Consider the following 22649-nt stretch of genomic DNA (forward strand, 5'->3'; position numbering starts at 1 on the left):
TCCAGGTGTTATTTAGGGGTGGGGCAAGCTGGCTTCCTCCAAGGCTTGGGGTGGGGTCCCACCGCCCCTGCAGTCATCTCATCTCCAGTGGCCAGCTCTCCTGGGTGCTCCTTCGAGTGAGCGCCCATCAGTCAGCACCGGCCTCTGTTCTCATCCGGCCTCTTCCCCGTGGGTCTGTCTCCTGATGACCCTCAGTGGGCACTGGACGTAGGGCCCACTCTCGTCCAGTACGGCTCCCTCGTCTGCAAAGACCCCGTGTCCAACCAGGCCACATTCCCAGGTCCCAGGGGTCCGGATGCAGACCTGTCTTGCTGGGTTCAACTCCAGCCCCCCCTTCCCCCCGTCTGGGATGACCGGTGGTGTTGGGGGCCAAGGCTGCACCTCGCCCCACAAAGTATTTTTCTCTGCTACCGCACGGCCCCATCTGAGCTGGCAGACGAAGTGGCATCTCCCCCAGAAGTGGTTGGGGAGGGCTGGCTGCAGGCCCCTGCCACCAAAAGTCACGGCTTTCTTCTTCCGTCACAGAGAGACACCCAGCCCAGGGTGAATCTGCTGGCTGGGGACATGGAGCACAGCTCGACAGACAGCGGCGTGGACAGCACCTTGCTGCTGGAACACCAGGGCTTATCGGTGGCGCCCTCTGAGGATTCTGAGGCCAGTGTTGAGCTGCAGGTGGTGGTGTCTGCAGGGGGCGTAGCCACCCAGGAGCAGGCTCTGCAGACCCAGGTGCCTTCAAGGACCCGGTCCAGGCTGGGGCGGCAGCCCCCTCCACGTCCTGGAGCAGGTGAGGGTCATCTGGGCCGGTGTGACGGCAAGGACGCCTGCGTGTGGGGCACACGTGCCGTGTGCGTGCAGGGCGTGCGCAGTGCTGCCCTGCGTCCCCTAACTTCCTGTCCGAGTTTCCCAGGTGACGGAGACGCAGCCCCACAGACCAGGCAGCTTAAAGGACAGAATGTCACTGTCTCCCTGTGCTGGGGGCGGATGTTCAAGTTCCCGTGGCGTTGTCCCCGTGTGCGTGTCCGTGTCCCTAAAAGAGGACACTAGTCTTGTTGAGTTAGGGCCTCAACTGGACAGGTCACGTCTACAGCGACCCAGTTGGCAGACAAGGCCGCACTCCCGGTTGCTGGGCTTAGGACGCCCACATCTTTGGGGACACAGTACAGCCTGTGACAACCCCACCACACCTGCTGTCCGAGGGAACGGTGGCTCCCCGGGGCCACCGAGACCCAGGGACGGAGGTCTCCCAGGTCCCCGCGCTGGGAGGGTGCTGCCTGGAGGAGGCCCGGCTCATGGGCACTGTCCCCTCGGGTGTGCAGGGGGAGCGTGGAGAGGACAGGCTCGGTGACGCCGGCCCCTGAGAGTGGGTTCTGGGCAGTGGGGCGGTATCCTGGGAGTGACCACCGGGCTCTCATGGGCCCACAGACCTCCCTGACAAATGTGAACCCCCCGAGAGGGTGGGGGTTTCCTGGACTTCGGGTGCAGGAGGTCCCTTCTGCAGGCCGTCCGTGCACCTTCCCGCACCCCCTTCCCGGGCCTCTGAGGCCTGTTTGAAAAGACTTGGACTCGGGGGCCCACTCCCTCGTGCGTCTGCAACGGGGGTTACTTCCCCGGTGCCTCAGCCAGGGCCTGGCCCCGCCCTGGAGACCCCGGCGGCTCCGGGCTCAGCAGGTGGGAAATGGGGGCCTCAGGCTGAAGAAACGTCTCTGCTTCTCGCTGCCCTGCCTGCAGCCGAGGGCGGCCTCCTGCACAGCACAGCAAGGCAGCGAGAAAACACGCACCACAAACACTCAGTGAGGGCTTCACCAACACGCACTCGGTCTTTCCCTGGGAGAGGAGGGCCCCGGGGTGCAGACCCAATCAGCCTTCCTGAGCCGGCTCGGCCGGCTCCCCACAGCCCCCACAGCTGCTGGCCGCCCAAGGGGAACCTCACTCACTCACCTTCACAGCCACCCTGGGACGTAGCCCGATTCTGAAAGTGGGAAACTGAGGCAGGCCCACGTTAAGTGTCATAGGTAACGCACACGGAATTCAGCGCTACAGGGAGATGTCCGACCCCCGTCCCTCCCTCCCCTCTCGTCTGCCCCTTGGCTGCCGACGGTTCCCGTTGGGCAGGGTCACGGGCAGCCCTGAGGGTCCCTTCCCAGGGCACCAAGGGTAAAGGCCACTGCAGGTGACTGAAGGCCACCCCCACTGGGATCCTTCAGGGACGACTGTCAGAGCCACGGCCCACCGCTGCACTGGCTCTGCAGGCCGCCGTGACCCAGGGGATGAATTCCCGGTGACCACATCACCCGGGGCCGAGAAGGGACCAGCGGCCACTTTGTACCGCACCCTGTGACCTGGGAGCACAGAGCAGACCCAGCCTTCCCCCTTCACCCCTCCAGGTCGTAGCGAAGCAGGAGTGTTGCGTGAAAGATGCAGATGGAGGTCGCTGGAATTTTTGTGACACAGTAGAATCCACGTCCGGCAGAGGCACACCCACCGCTGACCGCCACTGAGGCTCCCGAGGTTCCTGTTCCCTGTGCATCCTGGGGAAAGGCCGCTCTTCCTCATCATCGCCACGGTGACTGTTCCTGGTGTGCCCCCGGTACCCATCCCGCCGGGGGTGTCAGTAACGGTCACCCTTCCGTGGAGCTGCGTCTGCATTCAAGGCCGCACGGCTTACCCCCCCGGGTCTCCGTTTGCCTCCCTGCGGCGTTCTCACGGAGCCCTCGCCGCGCTGGTGTTGCTTTGCCGCTGTGATGACCCACCGCTCGCTTCCTGACCTGACACAGCGCATGACTGTCACCCTGCGTCTCTGTGGGTGGGAGCCTGCGTGGCTCTGGCAGAGCCGAAGCCAGGGTCTCGCTGGCCGGGTCCTCTCTGCAGGACCCAGGGACGGGTGTGCGTTGCTAACTCCGACGGCTGCCGGAGCTGCGCTCCCTGCAGTGGCGGGACCCAGGGCCCCTCTTTGTGCTGTCAGGAGAGCTGAGACCACGCCAGGCTGGGAAGGTGAGGGGTCCTTCAGCAGGTGCCACGGTCCAGCCGCAGCTAGGTCCAGGGTTTCCTGAAAGGTGGGGAAGGCGTCGGCAATGGGAGACAGACGACAGCACGCCTCAGAGGACAGTGATGCTCTGTTCCGTTTATTGCAAGTACAAGCAGGTTTTTATACTTTCATTTTTAGCAGTGATGGACATTTGGGATTAGGTAAAGCAGAAAAAAATTAATACAAAGGTAACCAGGAAAAATACAAAAATTCCCATGGATTCAGTTATATTAAACAAAGATTATTATAACCACGAGAGCCATAAATGAGACAATTAGAAATAGCTGTACGTACAGAGTTTGAATGTCTTATTGTTTATTAAAATTCTCAGAATTTGTCATGGGGCAAAAGGAAATGCTACATTGAACAGAGGTTATAGGAAATTTATTACAAGGCCTTTGTGATGTCTAACTTACCTATTTACCTTTTCTGTCTAAAATATTTCTCTATGTACCATGGACTCTAACTCCCTGGTAACTGTTTTTACGTGCTTAATTTATAATAGTTAACCAGCTTTTCTTACTTCTTTGCCTGTCTAATTCTATTTGATATATATTCCTATTCAAGGTAAAGGTGGGGCTGTTACTCCAACAACTTTTAGACATTCAGGGGCTATTTCATTAGAGGGGATTTTATTCTCTGGTCAAGAAATTATTTTATACAATTTCATTGAAATTATGCAAATCAATAAACCTGAGATACAGATATCTAACAATCCCACCACCTTTTAATCTCCAAAACAAACAGGTAAGGAGAGATAAACAGGAAATTCAGCTGCAATAAACTCTTTTTATTTCTTAGTTAATAAACACCAGGGAGGTCTGCTTCGAGCTAGCCTTTCCATGAAATTTAGACTATCATAAAACACTTGAACTTCATCCTAATTGACCATTCTAATGTCACCCTCATTATATGCTCCTGTATGAGGCAATGGGAGACCTGGAACCCTCTGGAGACCATTAGCTCCTTTTGGGGGATACCATAATTTGCCAATAATGTAATATGCTACCCAGGGGTATCCCTGGGCTGTGGGTAAGGGTCTATATAGTTTTTTCTTCTTTTCTAGAAAGATCTTTGTATCTATGGGTAAGGAACAGGTGTGGGAAAGTCTGCCAATAATTCAACCTATTGTAACTGATTTATGAATTCTTATATGGGAACAATTGGGGATAATTTCTTACTCAGGTTTGTAAACACTTTATTTAAAACAATCTGGGCATGATTCAATAGTCTAGGGAGAACTAGTTGTCCCTTCAGAATTTCCCTCAAAATCAATCATTGACTGTTTTCGAGCCTCTTTCTTCTCATGTTCTGTTCTTATGGGAATCGGTACAAAGTAAGACCTGATTGATATTAGCAAGGAAATTATTAAAAGCAATCCCCAGAAAAATTACCGCCCCCCTTTGTATGCCACGCTCTCTTCCAGGAAGATGGATTCCTTGAATGCCCTCTTTCCATGTTCAGACCTTGTCAAAAAACACGGTTGGAAGAGGGCATGGCAAGCAGGGACACGTGTGAGGGCACAAGTCAGGTGAAGGGAAGCACCTGGGGACAGTCCCAGCCTTGGAGTCACTGCGGGGGGGGGGGGGGGGCCGTTGCCCATGAGCTGTCGGCAGCATCGAGGACCTTGACCGGCTGACCAGTGCAAGTGGTACAGAATGGGGCGGGGGGGGGGGGGGGAACAATATACTGTTCTGGAAAGGACCCCCCACTGGGTTCAGCCTGCCCGCCGCCAGGGGAAAGACATCTCTCAATGCCCGAGACTGGTGAAAAGGAAAGGAATTATGTTTTCCAAAGTTGTACAAACTTAAGAATTATGACTTAATGTCTTCATTCAAATACTAAAGTCCTTTAGAATCCCCACAGACGCACACAGTCCCTCTGCCCAGTCCTGGGTACCGCATCTCAGGAGAAGAAGTAGAAGTCCGTGGCTCAGGCAGCCCCGGGTTCTGGCACCATCAGCCTTATCTCGCCGCCATCTCCAGTTAATCCCAAACCAGGCAGGCGGCACCTTCCCATGGCCCAGCAGCAAGAGTCCTTTCACCCCTTTTCTTCCAGGCAAAGCCTCTCCTGCTTCCTAAGCCACGTGGCAAAAGGCAGCACCCCAAAGCCTGGGTTTTAGTCCCAGCACCAGTCTTCCTCTGCAGCCCCATTTCCGCCTCCCCACAATCAGTGACACCCGCCAGCACTCCCGGATCCTCCCGGCTGTACTGGGCTGCCATCGTGAGTCCGGGCAGGCGTGGTCCCGTGGCGTGGAGCCAGTCTCCTCCAGGCTCTCATGCAGGCGCTGTAACCAGAGGGAGCTGCCTCCCAGTTACATCTTGGGGGGAAGTCACTTCCATCCCCCTGGCTCAGAGCCTGGCCACATTATTTAACACATCCGTGAAACCGGTTAAAGGTTATAGACATGTTAAATGCCCACGCCAGAGGTCAGCCGCAAAGCTGCTCTGTACAACACAGCTCTGCATGGCCCTGCCCCACGGTGTCATCCCCCAGCTCAGACGTGTGGGGTAAGGACATCCTACATATAGATACTATTTTCTAATATTTCCTGGACACCCTGAGTTCTGGACCGCATTCCAGATCCCCATTTGGGCCCCCCTTGGCTGCACCCTGTCACAGAAGGACAGAGCCAGTTCCGTTAGCTGCCATGGGCCTCCGGCTGGGCAGGCCGTGGCCTTGTGACCCTGGCTGCCAGTCTGGTGTTCTGAGGCCTCCAGGGAAACACTAAGGAAGTGCGGGAAATGTTGGGAAATGGGTCTGGGTAGATCATTCCAGAAGAGGCACACGAAATGGCCGAATTGCGGTCTGCGGGGTCCGGGAAGGGAGCATGGGGTGGGTGTGGGGGTGCCAGACCACACTGGGCCTTCTCGTGGCAGACAAGGAACACTGGGGTCCCTGCCATGGCCTGGGGACACTGGAGAGCCACCCCCCAGCCCCAAGGGACAGAGAGGGCTTTGCCTCACTCCGGGTGCTCACGACTCCTCACGATTCTCACCCCAGTGTCTGACTGAGTCACCAGGCTGCCGTGACAGTGGCTGCAGCTGCCATCTGCCTCCACCCTTACCACGTCATGCCCCCTCCCAGTCCATTCTGTGTCCCCCCATCCCTTCCCTCCCTAAGCCCAGCAACTGGAAGGAGATTCCTTGGCTTTGGAAAGCGTGTGTTCATGCACCACACCCCGCCACCTGCCCCGAGGCACACACCAGGCCTGCTTCTGTGGCCCACTCTGTGGAACGTGCGTGTCAGTCTGCGGGGACAGGTCTGAGCTGGGAGAGGGAGCGGGCACCCCAGACTCAGTGGGCGTCTGCTGGCTGCACCCAGGCCACAGGGACCTTCGCCTTGATCAGGACTGTGGTGCCACGTCTCCCTGCGATTTCTCCATGTCTGCCCCCCAGGCGGGTGGTCCTGCCTCTTCCCCACCCCACCCCACCCCGGCTGGGTGATGACTCCTTGTGAAGCATAGGAGGAACTCTGAGACTGCAACACTGTCACTGGCCAGCAGTTAGCACCCTGGTTGCCAAGAAACGCCTTTTACCAATTAGGTAGAATAAATAGTAAACCGAGGCAGGGAGGAGGAAGGAGACAAGTCTCACACGCTAACTCAGCAGTCCTGAGCCTGGTCTGATTTTATGGCCAGGTGCTCCAACATCACAAGAAACACTGTATTAGCAAGAAAGAAGGAAAGTCCTTGACATTCTATGTAACATTTCCAGTATCTGGGAAAGAAAGCCTTGAAACTATGCTTTCATCCCAAGACCTGAATGTGGCAGAGGGTCCCCGGTGCCCGAAGAAAGAGCCCATAAAACAACTTTGGTGAATTCCCTACCTCTGGTCACTACCTGTTTCAGCAAGGAGTCCCTGATGCTTACAGAAAGAGCCCGTAAGTAACTTTGGAAAGTGCCCCAATTTTAATTAACTGCTTCCTGTTACGTATGTGTTTTACAACAGGATGACCAAATGGGGTCTGCAGCAAGATAGGGATTTGGGCAGACAGACCCCCATTCATCCCTAAGTTTGGGTAGTCACGTTCCCCCAGGAAAGCTGGCGCCACATTTACCCGTTCATCAGTATGTAACCTATCCCACCAACTACATAAGTCCTCAGAACAAAGGTCTCTCCCTCCCCCCGGCCCCGGGGGCTCAGGGGGCTCTTGGTTCATGGGCCGCAGGGCCTCTGGCCACCTGGCCTCAGGCTGCCCAGGGGCTTGTGACCCTGGTCTTCAGCTGCTCTTGCTTTCCTCACCCTGCTGTGCCCTGAAACTTTGCGTTTCACCCCCTACTCTACCTGGTCCTGTTCTCTTCCATGGGAACGGGCCATTAATAAACTGATTACATACTACTAGATTTGCTGATATGTCATTCTTTACATGCATCAGCAAGAACCAGGTCTCTCTGGGCAACACTTGGACCTATGGAGCTGGCTGCTTCCCTGCCCGTCTCCCTGCCTGACCCCCTGCTCTCCTCAGTGGCCTCTGCCAGCTTGAGCAGCCCAAAAGTGACAACGTCCTGGCTCTGTTTGCACTGGGCAACCAGCTGCCATCCCTCCTCTCCCAGGCTGTGGGCCGGCGTGGGCATCCTTGGAGATTTTGGAGATTAAAGGGGTAGAGCTCCCCCCTGCTGTGCCAGGGCTGTTCCAGGTCACCCTCTGGAAGGAGAGGTCCCTTCCCCTGGAGGATCCTGGGAGAACCGTCTCCTGGCCGAGCCCCCACTGGCCCCCACACACCCCGTCGTTCCTCCCCAGAGGCGACAAGACCTTGTGCGCTGAGCGGAGAGGGAGGGACAGCGGCGGGGCTCAGGGTGGTCCCAGGGCTGAGGTCGCAGCCCCGAGACAGCTGGGTGTGTGTCTGGGACCCGCCGGCTGGAGGCACTGTGCTGCCCCAGGGGGCCCAGCGGAGGAGCGGGGCAGGAGCACCTTCCCCGCCTGCTCTGCTAAGGCTCCCGCGGGCGGCTGGCGCTGGGAGCTGCCAGGGGCAGTTCTGGGTGCGGGAACCGCCGGCGGCAGACGCGGCAGCAGCACCGAGCAGCCTGAACCCCGGGGGAACGTTTTTGAAAGTGACACAAATTGCAACAAGATTCTCCGCGGCCTTCTGTGTTAGGTGGACGAGTACTAGGACTCTGAAATTTTAGTAAATGTGAATGTTTGGTTGGACGTGGTAACTGCATGCACCTATGGACATGTGGTTTGGAGGGAAATCAGCCTTGACATTGTGCTTTTCAACGATGTCTTTTTTAGGAATTCAATGATGTAAATTTAATATTCAATTTGAAGACTTAGCCTCACAAGTCTTCTAATTCTATTAACTTGCTCTTGAAATGAAAATTCTCTAGCCCTGGCTGGTGTGGCTCAGTGGGTTGAGCACCAGCCTGAGAACCAAAGGGTCACCCGTTTGATTCCCAGTCAGGGCACACCCCTGGGTTGTGGGCCAGGTCCCCAGTTGGGGGCGCAGGAGAGGCAGCCACACATTGATGTTTCTCTCTCTTCCCCTCCCTTCCCCTCTCTCTAAAAATAAATATATAAAATCTTTTTAAAAAGGAAATTCTTTGAAGCTTTAGAAATACAACGTCTTTATTTTTCTTTAAGATTTTAGTCACTGCCGCAGCGATCCTCAGCCCACAGTCCCCCGCACTGAGGGGGGGAGTGGGGGGGCTTAAATCTCAGCAGGGGCCCAGGCCAGTTAGAGAGGCCACAGCGTCCCTGTCAACACGTCTGCCTCAGTGACGAACAAGCAGCAGGTGCAGCATCTCCTGAGGGCCCAGGGCCCGAGGGACCTGACGGGGCTTTTCCAGAACCTGAGGCTCAGAGGGATTCAGTGACCCCCCTACCGGCACACAGCTGGGGGCTCTGTCCAGCACCTCACCTGTCCAAACGAGCTCGCAGAGGAGATTCCCCCGCCCCTCCCAGGGTACCAGCTTTCGGCTTGCAGGTTCCCAGCTGTGCAGCCCCGCCCCGGTCTTGGGCCCCCTCCGGGCTCTGACTCTTGGGTGAGCTCCTGCTCCCGCCGCAGCCGCCGCTGCTGTTCCGGCTGCGGGTGGGTGAGACGGTGTGGGGGAGGGGTGGGACGCTGATCTTGGGCATGCATAACCTCTGATCTCTGGGGTCGGGACGGAAACCCAAGCATCCAGGATGACCAGCGCACCAGGATCCGGAGCACCTCAGGGTGGGGAATTCTCGCAGCCCGGGTCCGGCTGGCTCAGCAGTCCCTCTGCGGAGGATGAGCGCCAGGAGCGGGTGAGCGACTGACAAGTCCCAGGGCCTCCCCAGCCCGAGGCTCCCCAGTGGGGCTCCTCAGTGGCCTCCAGGGGCTGGACAGAGTAGGCAGTGGGGGGGGGGGCTCGGCCAGGCCACCCCTCCTCCCAACTTGGATGGGATGCTCCCCTGTGAGCGCTGGGCTGCCTGTGCCCACACACTGCCCTTCCCTGCAGCCCCACGGGCCTCCCCTGCCCTGGGGGGTCCTCCCTCTCTGGTTCTTGCAATCTCCCTGGCCGCACCCTGCCTTCTCCCTGGTTCCTGGCCCCCGACTCCTGGACGCAAATGCCACAGCCACAGTGGGATGGTCCCACTTCGATGACTCCAGCGGACACCCTGGTTCCTTGTGCAAAGGAACAGAATCCTAGGATGATCGCCCAGGAGAACCAAGGATAGAATGCTCTAGAATTCCTAAGGGTGAAAACACAGCAATTCTGTCATCTCATCCTCCTCCCCCAACCAGGGGAAAGGCGGACTGAAAATATTTTCCATATTCCTAGGGAAGACTGCCTGGGAGTTGCCCCGTGGTACGGCTTTGGTGCCCGTGGAACCCCGGCAGGAGGAAGAGCCGCGGGCGAGACTGTTGGGCCCCCAACCCGAGACCCGAGATGGTCGTGACAGGTTTCAGGATGGGCTGAGTTCAAATCACGGTGGGCGCAGCAGGAGTCGGAACCCGGAGTAAATGCTGTGCGGTCCCTTCTCACTTCCCACCAGCTGGACCCGACGTTCTAGAATCGTGAGACCACCTGGGGGCGGGTGGGGGGCGCATGACACCCGAGTGACGGCTCAGTGGGCTCCAGGTCACAGTGTTCAGTGTCCTCTGTGTCAGGGTCTCCAGCCCCCACCACAGACCAGTGCTGTCCCTGCCTGTTGGCACCCAGGCCGCACAGCAGGAGGTGAGCTGGGGGCCAGGGAGCGAAGCTCCGCCCACACTTCCAGCCGCCCCCGCCCCATGTATCTCCCTGTGCTGCCTGAGCACCAAAGTCTCCCGCCAGTTGGGTCGCCTTCCGCAGTAGATCCTCGTGGGAGCGGGGGCCAGGCTGTGAACTGCCCGGGGGAGGGTGTAGGGCGCGTGCTCCCCGTGAGTGGCAGGGAGGGGAGCACAGGACCCCCCAGGGTTCTGCGCTATGGTGAGTTTGTAGAGTTACTTCATTTGTGTCACCGTGCAGCACTAGCAGAAATCAAGTGCACAGTAAATATGTAACGTGCTTCAATCGTCTGGAACCATCCCCTGACCCACGCTGGTCTGTGGAAAAAGTTTCTCCCACGACACTGGGCCCTGGTGCTCAAAGGCTCGGGACCGCTGCTCCGAGTGAGTGCCTGTCGTCACCTCTGCTGCCTTTGGGAACCGCTGTATGATTGCCACACGGGGACGGGGAGCCCCTGATCCTGAAGATGTGGGTCTTGTCGTGTTTTCACGCGGCATCAGTGCCACGTGGCTCCAGCTTCATGTGCTGCTGGGCCGTGTGCGCATGTCACAGGTTTAAATGGGTAAGGTGTCCCGTTGTGCAGCCAGCGAGGGTGCAGGGGTACGATGCGGCCTGGACAACAGGGAGGGACTGTGCCGCTGCAGAGACGAGCGGGGAAGTCCTGTGTGTGAGGGGGAGAAGGTGACACTGGGTTGGAAGGAAAAGCAACAGCTGAGACAGGAAGGCGTAAGCGGGAGGGAGGGAAGGCCGGGGCGACGGTTCATGAAGACGCCCTCGGTCCCCTTGTGTGCTGGGGCCCCCAGATGTGTCCTTGCTGGGGTCGGTGTCACTGTCACTACCTGCTCTCGCTCCTGAAACCTGGGCATTGTCACCCGTCCCAGCCAAGGGGACGGGAACGGGGAGGAGGCCCCTTTCCTGACCCCACGTGTGGGGCCAGCAAGCTCACGGCCTCTGATGCCCGGGCGGGGGCCCAGGGGTGGATTCTCCGAGGGCCGGGGGGTGTGCGGGGAGGGGCCCCAGCTCTGCAGGGAGAGGGTCTGGGAAGCAGACCTGGCCCGAGTCAGGGGACAACACCTTTCCCTTGGGGGGATGCAGGGATTCACAGAGCTGATACGTGGGCGGAGCTGAGGGAACCACCCTTCGCTGCTCAGGGCACAGGACAGGTGGGCAGTCCAGGAAGGTCTCCTGTTCTGTTCCAGCTGACGGGAACCGCCCCCACCCACAGGGACACCTTCTAGAAGGAAGCCCCATCTGCCCTCAGGGAAGGTGACAGGAACAAGCAGGCCTAGTGAGGTGCTCCTGCGTCCTCTACGGAGCACATGTCCCCTGTGGGTGAGATCTTGGGGGAGCATTGCAGGAGGCTGAGCCTGGGCCCCCAGGCAGAGGTCTTGCTCCAGGATCTGGTGGGGCAGCTGGTGGTGGCCCTGGCTGGGAGGCGGAGCGCTGGGACGTGCTCCTGCTGCCTTCCCTGACCCTGGAGAAGAGGCCCGTCCTCGGGGTCCTCAGTGTCTGCTGGTTGGGGGCCGGGGTCCCTGTGCAGCCCACAGCACAGCTGCCAGAGGGGCAGGTGCAGGGCGGGGACAGGAGGCCAAGCTGCATCCTGGTCAGTCTATGCTTCCTCATGTCCAAGAAGGAGTGACATGCAGAGGTCACTTTGATCAGAAACTGCGGACAGAACTGTATCTCTGTTCCCACTGGCAGGGCTGCCCCCAGGACGGCGTGGGCAGGCCGGACAGTGGGGATGTCCCACACACCTGGAGGGGTCTGACCACAGCGCCAACCTCCTGCACAGGGGAGCATGTCCGTGAACCCTGCAGCCGCCCCCACACCCAGGGACAGTGGGACAAGTGTGACCCAGGCACGTTCACGGCGTTCCCCAACGGCCTGGAGTCCTGCCTGCTGTGTGGCACCTGCCGGGAGGGTGAGTCTCCCCCGGGAACCTTGCCTGACCTTGACCTGCCAGCCCCTGACCATGCCGTGGCCGGACCTTCACATCGGGCCTCAGGTCTTGGCCACAGGGACGCTCACGGTGCAGCCGAGAAACGTGAGGGGAAAGCGGGGCCTTCGGGTGAAGGAGGGACATCCCAGTCCCCTAGTACGGAGTTCACAGCCCCGCAGAGACGGGGCTGGAGACGTCTGTCAGCTCCCACGTCGGTCCCCATGTAGCGTGACAGCAGGAAAGTGACAGGACGCAGAGAGCCACCCCGGTTCCACATTCTCAGCCCCGTGTCTATTCTCAGTCATCGTGTTCACACGGGAAGGTGCTCAGTTCCATGTGGGAAACTGGGAAATCCCACGCACACGCACACGGAGAGGCAGCAGGGTCGGCGTCACCCCTCAGGGAGTCAGGGATGAGGTACTGAGTGTCACCAGCCCCTTCCACCCTGGTGGGGACGGGACAGGGTAGAACAGAGGCCGCTGACCATTTAACAGTTGGTGCTGTTTGATCACGTGTGCGTGTGTTAAGTGTGGACGAGTGTGTGTGCACACATGTGGATTTGTGTGCATGTGTGTGCATAAGTGTGTTTTTTGTGTGTGTGAGGGGGTGAGAACTACTTCCCAGTCAGCTGCAGATGTCACCGTGTTTCACCAAAACTCGCCACCTCCCACGCTTCCTACACACACCCAAGGTGTGTCGCCCACATAGGGGAACCAGCAGTGATCCCCAACACCAGTCCACACTCGGACGGACCGTCACCCCGTTTTCCTTTGAAAACGTCCCCTGTGGTTCACCTGCAGAGAGCGAGGTGGAGACTCCCCCCACGCGCCCCGCTGCCCCGACGCCCCGGGTGTGGCGGAGGCCGGATTCTCCCCTCGCTCAGAGTCAGACGACGGTGACCTCCCCTTCGGGGTCCACTGCATGTGACCCCGAAACCTCAGTGTTTCTGTGGGCATGGATTCCGTACACACGCGTTACAAGTGGCCAACCCCACAGGAAAAACACACTTATTTTTTTTCAACCACAAAGGTGGACACGCGGTATTGGTGAAGACACAGTCAGGCAAGCTAGGTTTTTTTAAAAGAAACTCCCTGGTAGAGGCATTTTGAGACTGTGGTTCAAACTGTGTCCGTGTGACCCTGTTCCTGCACCAGCGCCCCCATCCGGGCATTGGCCCTAAGGACACAGATGTGGGACCAGGCAGAAGAGGTGTCCCCCGCAGGGTTACACGAACCCTCGGACCAGCCCAGGGTCCCCGCCATGGTGGTCTGAGCTCCATCTCAGGCCACACAGTCTCCAGCCCAAATCCCCCACAGGCGCCCCTGTGCACGAGGACAGGGCGGGTCCCCCAGGACTGACGCAGGCTTTCCTGAACTGCAGACCAAGACGAGGCGGCCAAGTGCACTGCCACCAGCAACACGAGGTGCCAGTGCCGACCAGTCCGTTTCTACAAAGCCCCTGGCGACAAGGAATTCTGCATGAGGTGTGGCACGTAGGTGACTGGGCGTGGGTGCTGTGGGTGGGGTCACAGGGCTGTGGGGCTCCCCCTCAGCCTCGTGTTCCTTACACTCTTGGCGCTTGTGTCCCTCTCTGGTCCCCAGCTGAGGTCCCAGCTCAAGTCTGTGCCCAGCAGCCCAGGCAGGGCCTCCCCTCCTGCCCTCCTGGGCTCCACCACCTCCCCCTGTCTGGGGTCCCTCCTTTGCTTTGCTGGAGGGTCCTGACGTCACCTCCTGGGAACAGGTGCCTTCGGGTCATTGGGTCTCTCAGAAACATTTATTCTGTCCTCTCGACTTCTGGCCGTCTGTGTGCAGAGTCCTGGGTCATCGCACCAGTGTCCTCGGTCAGCCACGGTCACCCAGGTGGCCGACCCCGTGCCTGACACATCACCCCAGGGGAACGACGGTATCTGAGGGTCCAGGACTTGCATGTCCGGCCTCTCCGAGGTGGCATTCGGTCACAGGACAGCAAAGGGACAGGCTGGACGGGCTTTCGGTTCCTAAACACTGTCGAACCTGGAGGAGTCTCTACCATTTTTCCCTTTGTGATCTGGAGTTTGGGGTCCAAGAATAAGCCCTGAGCTCCCCAGAAAGAAGGTGGGGACCCGGGGGTGGAGGAAGCACAGGGCCGGTGACTGAGAGGCCTGGACAGGTGCCTCCTTGCCATGCAGTGCAAGCGGGCCGGGAGCACCCACACGGGGTTCTCAGCGAGTGAGTCACTGCCCCGGGCCTGAGCGAACCTGCCCAGGACGCCAGAATGCGCTGCACTGACGGTGCGCCCTCAGCTGGCAACAGGGAGGAGGGGGCAGCTGGGTCCCCAGCCTTTGTTAAAGCAGGACGGACCCCTCCCCTCCACCTGCCAGGCCCACACACACGGCCATGGACGTCCATGAGGGGAAACAGGTCACCTGTCCTCCTGGTGGGACCAGGGCTGGTTCTGGGGTGAGGCTGGGGCTTCCTGTGACCCCGGGCCCCTCGTGGGGTCTGTGATCACAGCACACAGTGCTCCCCAAAGGGGGCTGGGGAAGTCCCCCACGGAGACACCTTCTGTTGGTGACAGTGCGGACCCGGGTGCCTGGGGCTGGAGAGACATGGAAGCAGGAACAGTGAAGGTGTGTCCCCCCGACCCCCAGGTGTCCTGAAGGGACAGTGGTCCTGCAGCTGTGCAACTCCACGGCGGACACGGTGTGCGGCCCGCCCGGTCCAGGTGAGAGGGGGTCCTGTTGTTAAGGGGTCTGTCTGAGGAGAGGAGACCCCGTGACCCGGGGGAGCTGCCTGACGAGGGCCGGTGCAATTCCCGCTCCTTCCCATCAGCCCTGGGACCAGCAACTTGCCCCTCCCCCCCGGCCCCCGGCAACCCTGAGTTACTTTCTGGGAAGGACCCCCTGTTCAGGACGGGTCACAGACACAGAATCCAATGAAATGTGACCTTGTGTGCCCGGCTTCTCTGGTTCTGGCTTGTGTCTCCCAGGCCCTGGGTGACAGTGGGACCTGCCAGGGCGTCACCTCTCTGTGTGGCCGAGGGACACTCAGACGTAGGTGCAGACAGACACGTGTGCTGGTGGTCACTCTCCTGCTCAGGGACTCAGAGATATTTCTAAACAAACTGTCCCTGAGCCCGGACCGCTCTGTGACAAGGACAGCTTTTCAGTCAGTGGTGTTGGGGACCCTGGACATCCCCAGGCCCAGGAGGACTTGGGCTGTAGGTCACAGCAGACACAGACACTAACAACGACCCAAAGACCCACCTGCAGGGTCTGAAGATGACAGAACCCCTGGAGGGTCAGAGGGGACGACTGGCCACGTTGAATGGTGTTTGGGTCCCTTGTGGTGACATGGGGTCACCTGGGGGGCGTCTCTGTCTGAGTGCCTCAGGGAGTCCCCGTCCCCCGTGGGTCCACAGTCCTCCAATGGCAGGGGTCCTCCTTCCTGTGCTGGCGGGTTCTAGTGCGTGGGTGTGCGTGTGTCTGTGCGCACAGGGGGCCGCATGTTGGTCTGTCGGTGCATCTCACGGAGGGGGTCCGTGTCTCCCCCTCAGGAGCGGTGCTGCTGTGCACACGGGGTGCAGGTGCCCCGACCGAGGGTTTTCACGTCGTTCACGAGCGCACGTGGGGTCTGTCTGTCTGGACTCGGTCCCCCGGCTGCTGGGAACCAGGTCGGCTTTGACCGGAGGGACACGCTTTCTGTTTCTCCCGTGTCAGAGGGCAGACGCCGGCCCTGGCGGGTCCGGGAGCTTTCTCTGTTCCCTGTTTCCTTCCATCATCATCTCTCTCTCATCAGAAACCCAAAAGAGGGAGGATTCCACCCCACAAGCTGCGCGCTCCCCAGGCATGCGCGCTCCGCCGAGTTGGAGCCGGTGCTGGCAAGTGAGTGTCAGGCTGCGCTGGGGGCGGGGTCTGGGAGCACGGGGCGGGGCCTCGGCGGCAGTTTTCCGTTTCTGGGCGCTGGTGCCCCTCGTCGATCCGGAGGCGCAACGAAGGGAAACAGCCTGGATGCCCTCACCGTGCTTCCCCGCCGAGCCCCAGGCCCCTGGGCTCAGGGCCGCCCTGCCCCTCGGCCGTCTGAACGGTGAGGCGTCTGCAGCGTTTGTGTGTTTTCTGGCTCCAGGGGACTCGCTGGGAGCCGGGGAAGAGAAGCTGAAGCTGAAGTGAGTCCGTGAAGGCGCCGTCCCCTAGGGGCGCGGTCGTGGGGGAGGCCCCCCCTTCGCGGGGTGTAGGGCCCGCGCCCGCCGCGGCGTGGGTGAAACTACCGTGCGGGCTGTGAGCCGGGCCGGGGGCTGGGGCCCGGGTGGGGGCCGGGGAGACCTGCCGCCTTCCCTTCCGCCCCCCGCCCCCGCGCACTGGGTCGGAGCGGCTCCGGGTGGGAATTGTCCCAGCTCAGGGGCGGCCCCGATTCCCACTCCCGCGGGACCCCAGATTCTCTGCGGGAGAGGCCGGGCGTGGGGAACCCAAGGCCGAGTTTCCTCGTGCGCGGTTCGGAACACGCCGGTTCAGGAACTGGCCCGTGGGGTGCGGGCCCTGGTGCAGGTCACGCCGGCGAGGGAGACCTGAACTGGATCTACGACTTCCTGGGAGGGGTGGGCACTGTCCACGTCCTCCCCCGGCCTCCGAGGAGCCTGGCGGCGGAGTCCCTAACTGTGCAGAAAGTGTGCTGAAGCCAACACTTTTCGTTTCTGAGCTGAGTCCGGGGAGAGGGATGTAGTAGCGGCGGCTGCAACCCGGAGGCGTGGGGGCGGGGCTGGGCGTGGCAGAAGCGGTGGCTCCCACCCCTGGGGGTGCCCCTGGAAGTGCAGGGGGAGGAGCAGGGACCCGCGTGTAGGGGTGCGGTTGCTGGTGTTGCTAAAACCAAAACCAAAGTCGCCTTTTCCGGGGATGGGCGGGGATTTTCTTTTAATAAGCCTTTATTTGCCCTGGCTTGAGCGCGGGCTGCGAACCAGGTTTCGCAGGTTCGAGTCCCAGTCCAGCCACATGCCTAGGTTGCAGGCCATGGCCCCCAGCAACTGCACATTGATGTTTCTCTCTCCCTTCCTCCATTCCCTCTCCAAAAATAAATAAATAAAATCTTTTAAAAAAGGCCTTTATTTAATAAAAATTAACTCTCACGAGAAGGGGCAAACGCCTGTTTCGGGATGACTTGGGCTCGTGTGCGCCCTGAGGGTTGGTGCTGTGCTGGGGACAGGCGGCCAGGTGCTGTGGCACCTCCTCAAGCAGAGGCCGCAGGGACCAGGTCGGGGTCCCTTCACAGCCTCACCTCTGTGCGTCCCCCTCCACAGAGTCCTACATCAGCAGAGACTGTGACCTGGACCTTGTCACCCAGTACAGCCCGTGCCAGCCTGGCTCCTTCACCACCCACCGACACCCGGAGACGGCGTGCCTGCCCTGTGCTGAATGCCGGGAGGGTGAGCGGGCGCAGTGAGCTTGGGGGGCCCTTTGATTCCCACAGCCCGCCCTGCAGCGACCTGGCTCCTAGGAATCACCCCAAGGGCAGGTGTCACAGGTGAACAGGATGTCGGGGTGAGCAGGACGCGTGTCTACAAGGATGACATGGAGTCTGTGGTGCAAGGGTCCCCCTGAGGCCCCCGGGGATTCAGAGCCGCTGTCTGAGGGAGGAACACACACGGGTTCACCCGCACCTCTGCGTGTCCCACAGTCTGGGGGGAGGCTGGGGTTCTGCCACCTTCCCACCCCGTGCTCCCACCACCGGGGCAGCAACCCAGCCCACAGTCCCGAGCACTGGAGGGGGGACTTAAATCCGAGCAGGGGTCAGGCCAGGTAGAAAGGCGGCAGCCTCCTGCCTGATGTGTCTGCCTCACTGACGAATAAACCGCAAGGCATGGAAAATAAATATAGTTCAGGATTCCTTGTTGTCCTTCTCAGGAGAAGGCCATTGGTATTTCAACAAGGGCAGCCTGAGTCTTGGCTTGGCTTTGGGCAGCGAGGACGGTGTGACCGTGTTGCTCCTGCCGACCCTGAGCTCAGTGTGTCCCCCATCACGTGTCCCCTCTTCGGCTCCTTTCTCGGTTCCTCCAGCCGTCAGGGCGCAGGCTGTCCGCTGTCTGGTTGATCTTGTTCCCGGGTGGTTTCTGCTTTCAGACGCAACCGCAGGAGGGGCTGACGACACCTCCCTCTGGTTCCCCGTCACTGCTGCACGGAAGTGCACCCGGCGTCCACGTTGTGTCCTGCGACCTCACTGCCTTCATTTCCATGTTCTCTTGGGAGTTTGCGGGTCCTAAAATGGTCCTACGTATGGCGTCCTGCCGTCTGCGAGCGGTGCGAAGGCTCCTTCTCCCTCGGATTTGCTTGCTGTTTGTGTCTGTCTCACGTGACCAGTGTTGCTCGGACTCCCAGTGCTCTGGTGGGGGAAGGTGGTGAGAGTGGGCGTCTGTCTTCCTCCTGGGTGGAGAGAGGGAGCTCCTCTCACCCTTGCGTGTAGTGTCACTGTGTGTCTAGAAATTGCGTTTTTTTTTAAGATTTTATTTATTTTTGGAGAGAGTGGAAGGGAGGCAGAGAGACAGTGTCTGCTTGCCTCTTATGTGCCTCCTACTGAGGACCTGGCCCACAATTCAGGCATGTGCCCTGACCAGGAATCAAACCAGCGACCCTTTGTTTCCCACTCCGGTGCTCGGTCCACTGAGCCACACCAGCCAGGGAAGGAATTATGTTTTTAATAACACATTTTTATAAGTAATTAAAACAGAATTGGATGCAATTTATACACAGTGCTGTTGTAGATTTTACTATAATGAACAGCATTAAATATGAATTTTTGTGTTAATGCCCATTCAGCAATTCCTGACAATGTAATCCGTGGGGCTAAGGATAAAACTTTTTCAGGACATTTGGTATACTAGGAGTGACGGAACCAAAAATGGGAAAAAAAAAAACCCAGGAACTACCTTCTGGAGGGCGCGCCTCTTATAGTCAAGACTCCCTCCGCTAGGCGAAAGTTCCAGGAGCCCATGTGCATCAGTGACCAGCTGGCGTTGTTGTGAGAGGGTGTGTTGGGCTTCAGTGAATTTTTTTGACGACTCTCCCAGAGCACTGGCCCATTTCACAACGGGTGACTTACCAGCCCACCTGCCCACACCTGCAGAATGTTGAGCAGTTTCTGACCAAAAACGCACGTGCCCCACCCTCCCTACTCACCTGATCTCACCCAGACCAACTGTTTTTCTTTCCCGGGTGAAAAGAGTCCACAAACGGAAACGTCCCGACGTGTAGGACGTGAAACAAAACAGCAGAAGCTCTGAGAGGCGTCAGAGCCGCTGAGTCCAGAGAGTGTTCAGGGCGGTGGAGGGGCGTCCCCACGGGTGTCCCGCATCCAGGGGGGAGCATGTGAGGGTGACCGAAGGGTAAAGGTGTGCGAATAAAAACAGAATTTTTATAAGTAAATTCTCTTGTTGGGTCCCCCCTTGAGTACATGTGGCCAAATGCATCCACAGGAGTTCACATTCACGTGCAACACAGGATGTAATTCCCATTCTAAGTTATTTAAATTTCATTCCTTTATGTTTTATATTTTAAAATGGTCTGTGGTAGGAATGAAAAACAATAAATATCCTCCAAAAGATGTGGAAATCTGTTCCCCTCTCTGGAAACTAAATTTTAGACTTTAGAGCATTCGGATAATTTAAAGCACAGGGGGCCCAGGCCCTGGGCTTCTGCCCTGGATGACTCTTACCCGCTGGGAGGGGCGGCCCAAGAGGGAGGTGAGGGGGCGGGACCCATTGGCTGCTGTGCAGAGCTAGGCCTGCAGGGGGCATCAGCGGGATTGAGACTCAAAGCGCAGGGGCCTGGCTTCCTCAGAGGGTGGTCTGGGGGCAGGCACCTGGATGGGGCAGGGAAGTGTCGGCCAGTGGGGGGCTTCTGAGCAGGTTCCCACAGGAGAGCCCAGTGCTCCCTGCTGGCGAGGGATAAGGTACCTGCATTACCGCCCCATGTTTCATGGCTGATTTCCATGGAGGGATCCAAGGTGAAGAGACCCCAGGGGACATTTGCAGAGGAGGCTCTCGGGTCCCCAGTGATGGCGGTGGTGCCCGGGTCGGCCCTGGGCAGGCAGCCTCTCCACGTGGAACCCTCCTCCTCCTTCCAGGTGGTCCCTGATGCCCAGCCCCTGCTGGCCTCTCTCTGTGCACAGCAGGTCAGGATGGGGAGGTGCCTGGTGCCCCGACTGCCTGCCCTCCCTGTGTGCCTCGCCGTGGTCCAGCTGCTCAGCCCCTGCTCAGGTAGGACGGGCTGTGCGTCTGTGTGTGTGAATCTTTTCCCTTCGGGCCCAGCCAGAACCCTGCCCCCCTCCAACCCCTGCAAGGCCTGTCCACACTGCACCTGTGTGAGGACTGAGTTCCCGTCTAGGTGTCTGTCACCTCATCCTCCCTGCCTGGGACACCCCCTGACCCTCTGGGCCTGCTCACTCTGACGGAGCCCCCCCCTTCTGATGACCAGCTGAGTTTGCTGTGGTGGGACCCCCCGAGCCCATCCTGGCCGTGGTGGGTGAAGACGCAGACCTGCCCTGTCACCTATCCCCGGAGATGAGCGCTGAGACCATGGAGCTGATGTGGGAGCGACCCAGCCGCAGGCAGGTAGTGCACAGGTACGCACACGGGCAGGAGGAGACGCCGGCAGAGGAGTATCGAGGGAGAACTTCGATTTCCCGAGAGGACGTCACTGCGGGGAAGGCCGCTCTGCAGATTAACAACGTCAGTGTCTCTGACAACGGAACCTACCTGTGTTATTTCCGAGATGGAGACTTCTATGCAAAAGCCCAGGTGGAGCTGCAGGTGGCAGGTGAGCCCCAGGCTTGTTCCAGGCTCCTTTCCGTGGGCGGGGGCAGAGGCTGCAGACCTACCCCAGAGCACGTGGGCTGCTCACCAGCATCCGTCCCCACCTCTATCTCTGCTCCTCTGATGCCCGTGACATACCCAGGGGTCCCTCAGGGTGACTTCCTCCTGCACCCAGGACAGAGTCCCCCACGCCGCCCACCATTCTCAGAGGGGAGTGGAGGTTGGGGACGGGAAGGAGGAGGAGCCCTCCCCGCAGTGGGTAGCAAACGGGTGTTGGGTTCAGTGTGATTCAGACCGTGGCTGTGGGGCCTCAGGTGTCTGCTGCTGTGAGTTAGAGGTTTGACCTGCAGGGACAACCTGTGGGGCCCACGTCCCCCACCAACCCCCAGGAACACACCTGCAGTTGAACAGGTTGTGACGTCCTCAGTGCAGCGAGGGAGGATGCTCGCCTGGGGACGGGGACACCGGGGTGTCTCAGAGAGGGGGCGTCAGGGAGGACTTGCTGCGGTTTGGGGGGATGTGGAGGCAGTGCTGGGCTCTGCGTGGGACGCCGTCAGGATAGTGGGGGGTGTCACTGGTCACTCACAGCCGGCACAGGGAGGTGGGTCACTGCACACGGTTCCTGTTTCCTCTGTGCTGTCACCCCACCCTTGAGTGGCCTTGACGTGGCCCTGACCTACCCCAGTGACGAAACGCCTTGTCTGAGGTGCTGCCCCATGAAAGCGCTCATGTCCGGGCTTCAGGGCTGCAGTTCGAGTTCCCCGGACACAGCCCTGCCCTGTGGCTTCCAGTTCGTAGGGGCTGGTGGAGCGGGGCCAGCGCGGCCCCCTGGCCTTGTCCTCACACGGCCCCTCCTCAGCCTGCTGTCCCTTCCTGGAGACCTCGGCTCCCCCGACGGAGTCCCCCCTGCAGGACTCTGGGTGTTCAGGTCCTCAGAGGGCTGCCTCCCCCTCCGAGTGTTCAGGGGCGTGGGGACAGGTGGCAGTAACTCCCCGCTTCCTGGCCCCGGGTCCGCTGTCTTCCGTGGGACAGGGTCCCCTCTGCACAGCCTCGCTGTGGACACTTCCGGGGGGAGACCCTGCAGGGAGCGCCCAGCAGCCTGGCAGTGAGGGCAGCAGGAACCTCCCGAGGGGCCGTGCATATAAGTCCCTGCTCAGGTGGCTGCAGGACACCGTGTGTCTCCTCCTGCTCACGGGACAGCACGGTCCCCCCACGACAGGCAGAACAGACAGGGGCAGTGGCATGGGACCCACTGAGGCTAAGGGGCACCACCTCCATGCTTCCCAAGGAGGGGTGAGGGGGTCTGCCAGGGACCAGCCTGTCTGGGGCAGGGGGGAGGGGAGGCTGTGGCAGTCTCTAAGGGGACTTGGGGGAAGCAGCCTCTGCTCTGGCCCAGAGCCCCCTGGATCCAGCACGAGGGTCCAGCCAGGGTCAGGGAGTGGCCGCCTCAGGCATCAGTCTCTGCTGCAGAGCACACGCTGGGAGCAGGTCCTGGTGAGTCCCTGCTGGGCTCATCAGTGTGGGTGCCCCTCCCTGGTGAGGAGACCCCACCAGTACAGTGGGCTCCCCACGATTCAGCTCACTTCTCCTCCCCAGCGCTGGGCTCTCATCCCCACATTGACATGAAGGGCTACGAGGCTGGAGGGATCCGTGTGAACTGCACGTCTGCCGGCTGGTACCCGCAGCCCCAGATCCAGTGGAGAGATGCCAGGGGACAGAGCTTGTCTGCTGA

The 22649-nt window shown here is 59.7% G+C and overlaps 1 long non-coding RNA gene across 1 annotated transcript in view; it reads left to right on the forward strand.

The window, feature by feature from the left end:
- The first annotated feature begins 4713 nt into the window (after positions 1–4713).
- LOC118501414 overlaps positions 4714–22649 on the forward strand; it is a 28555-nt gene continuing 10619 nt past the window's right edge. Inside the window, exons 1-2 of the long non-coding RNA XR_004904063.1 lie at positions 4714–5640; positions 12777–12784. This is a non-coding gene — a long non-coding RNA (uncharacterized LOC118501414). The remainder of the gene's footprint in view (positions 5641–12776; positions 12785–22649) is intronic.

This window comes from Phyllostomus discolor, chromosome 6, assembly GCF_004126475.2.
Source record: "Phyllostomus discolor isolate MPI-MPIP mPhyDis1 chromosome 6, mPhyDis1.pri.v3, whole genome shotgun sequence".
Classification (NCBI taxonomy): Eukaryota; Metazoa; Chordata; class Mammalia; order Chiroptera; family Phyllostomidae; genus Phyllostomus; species Phyllostomus discolor.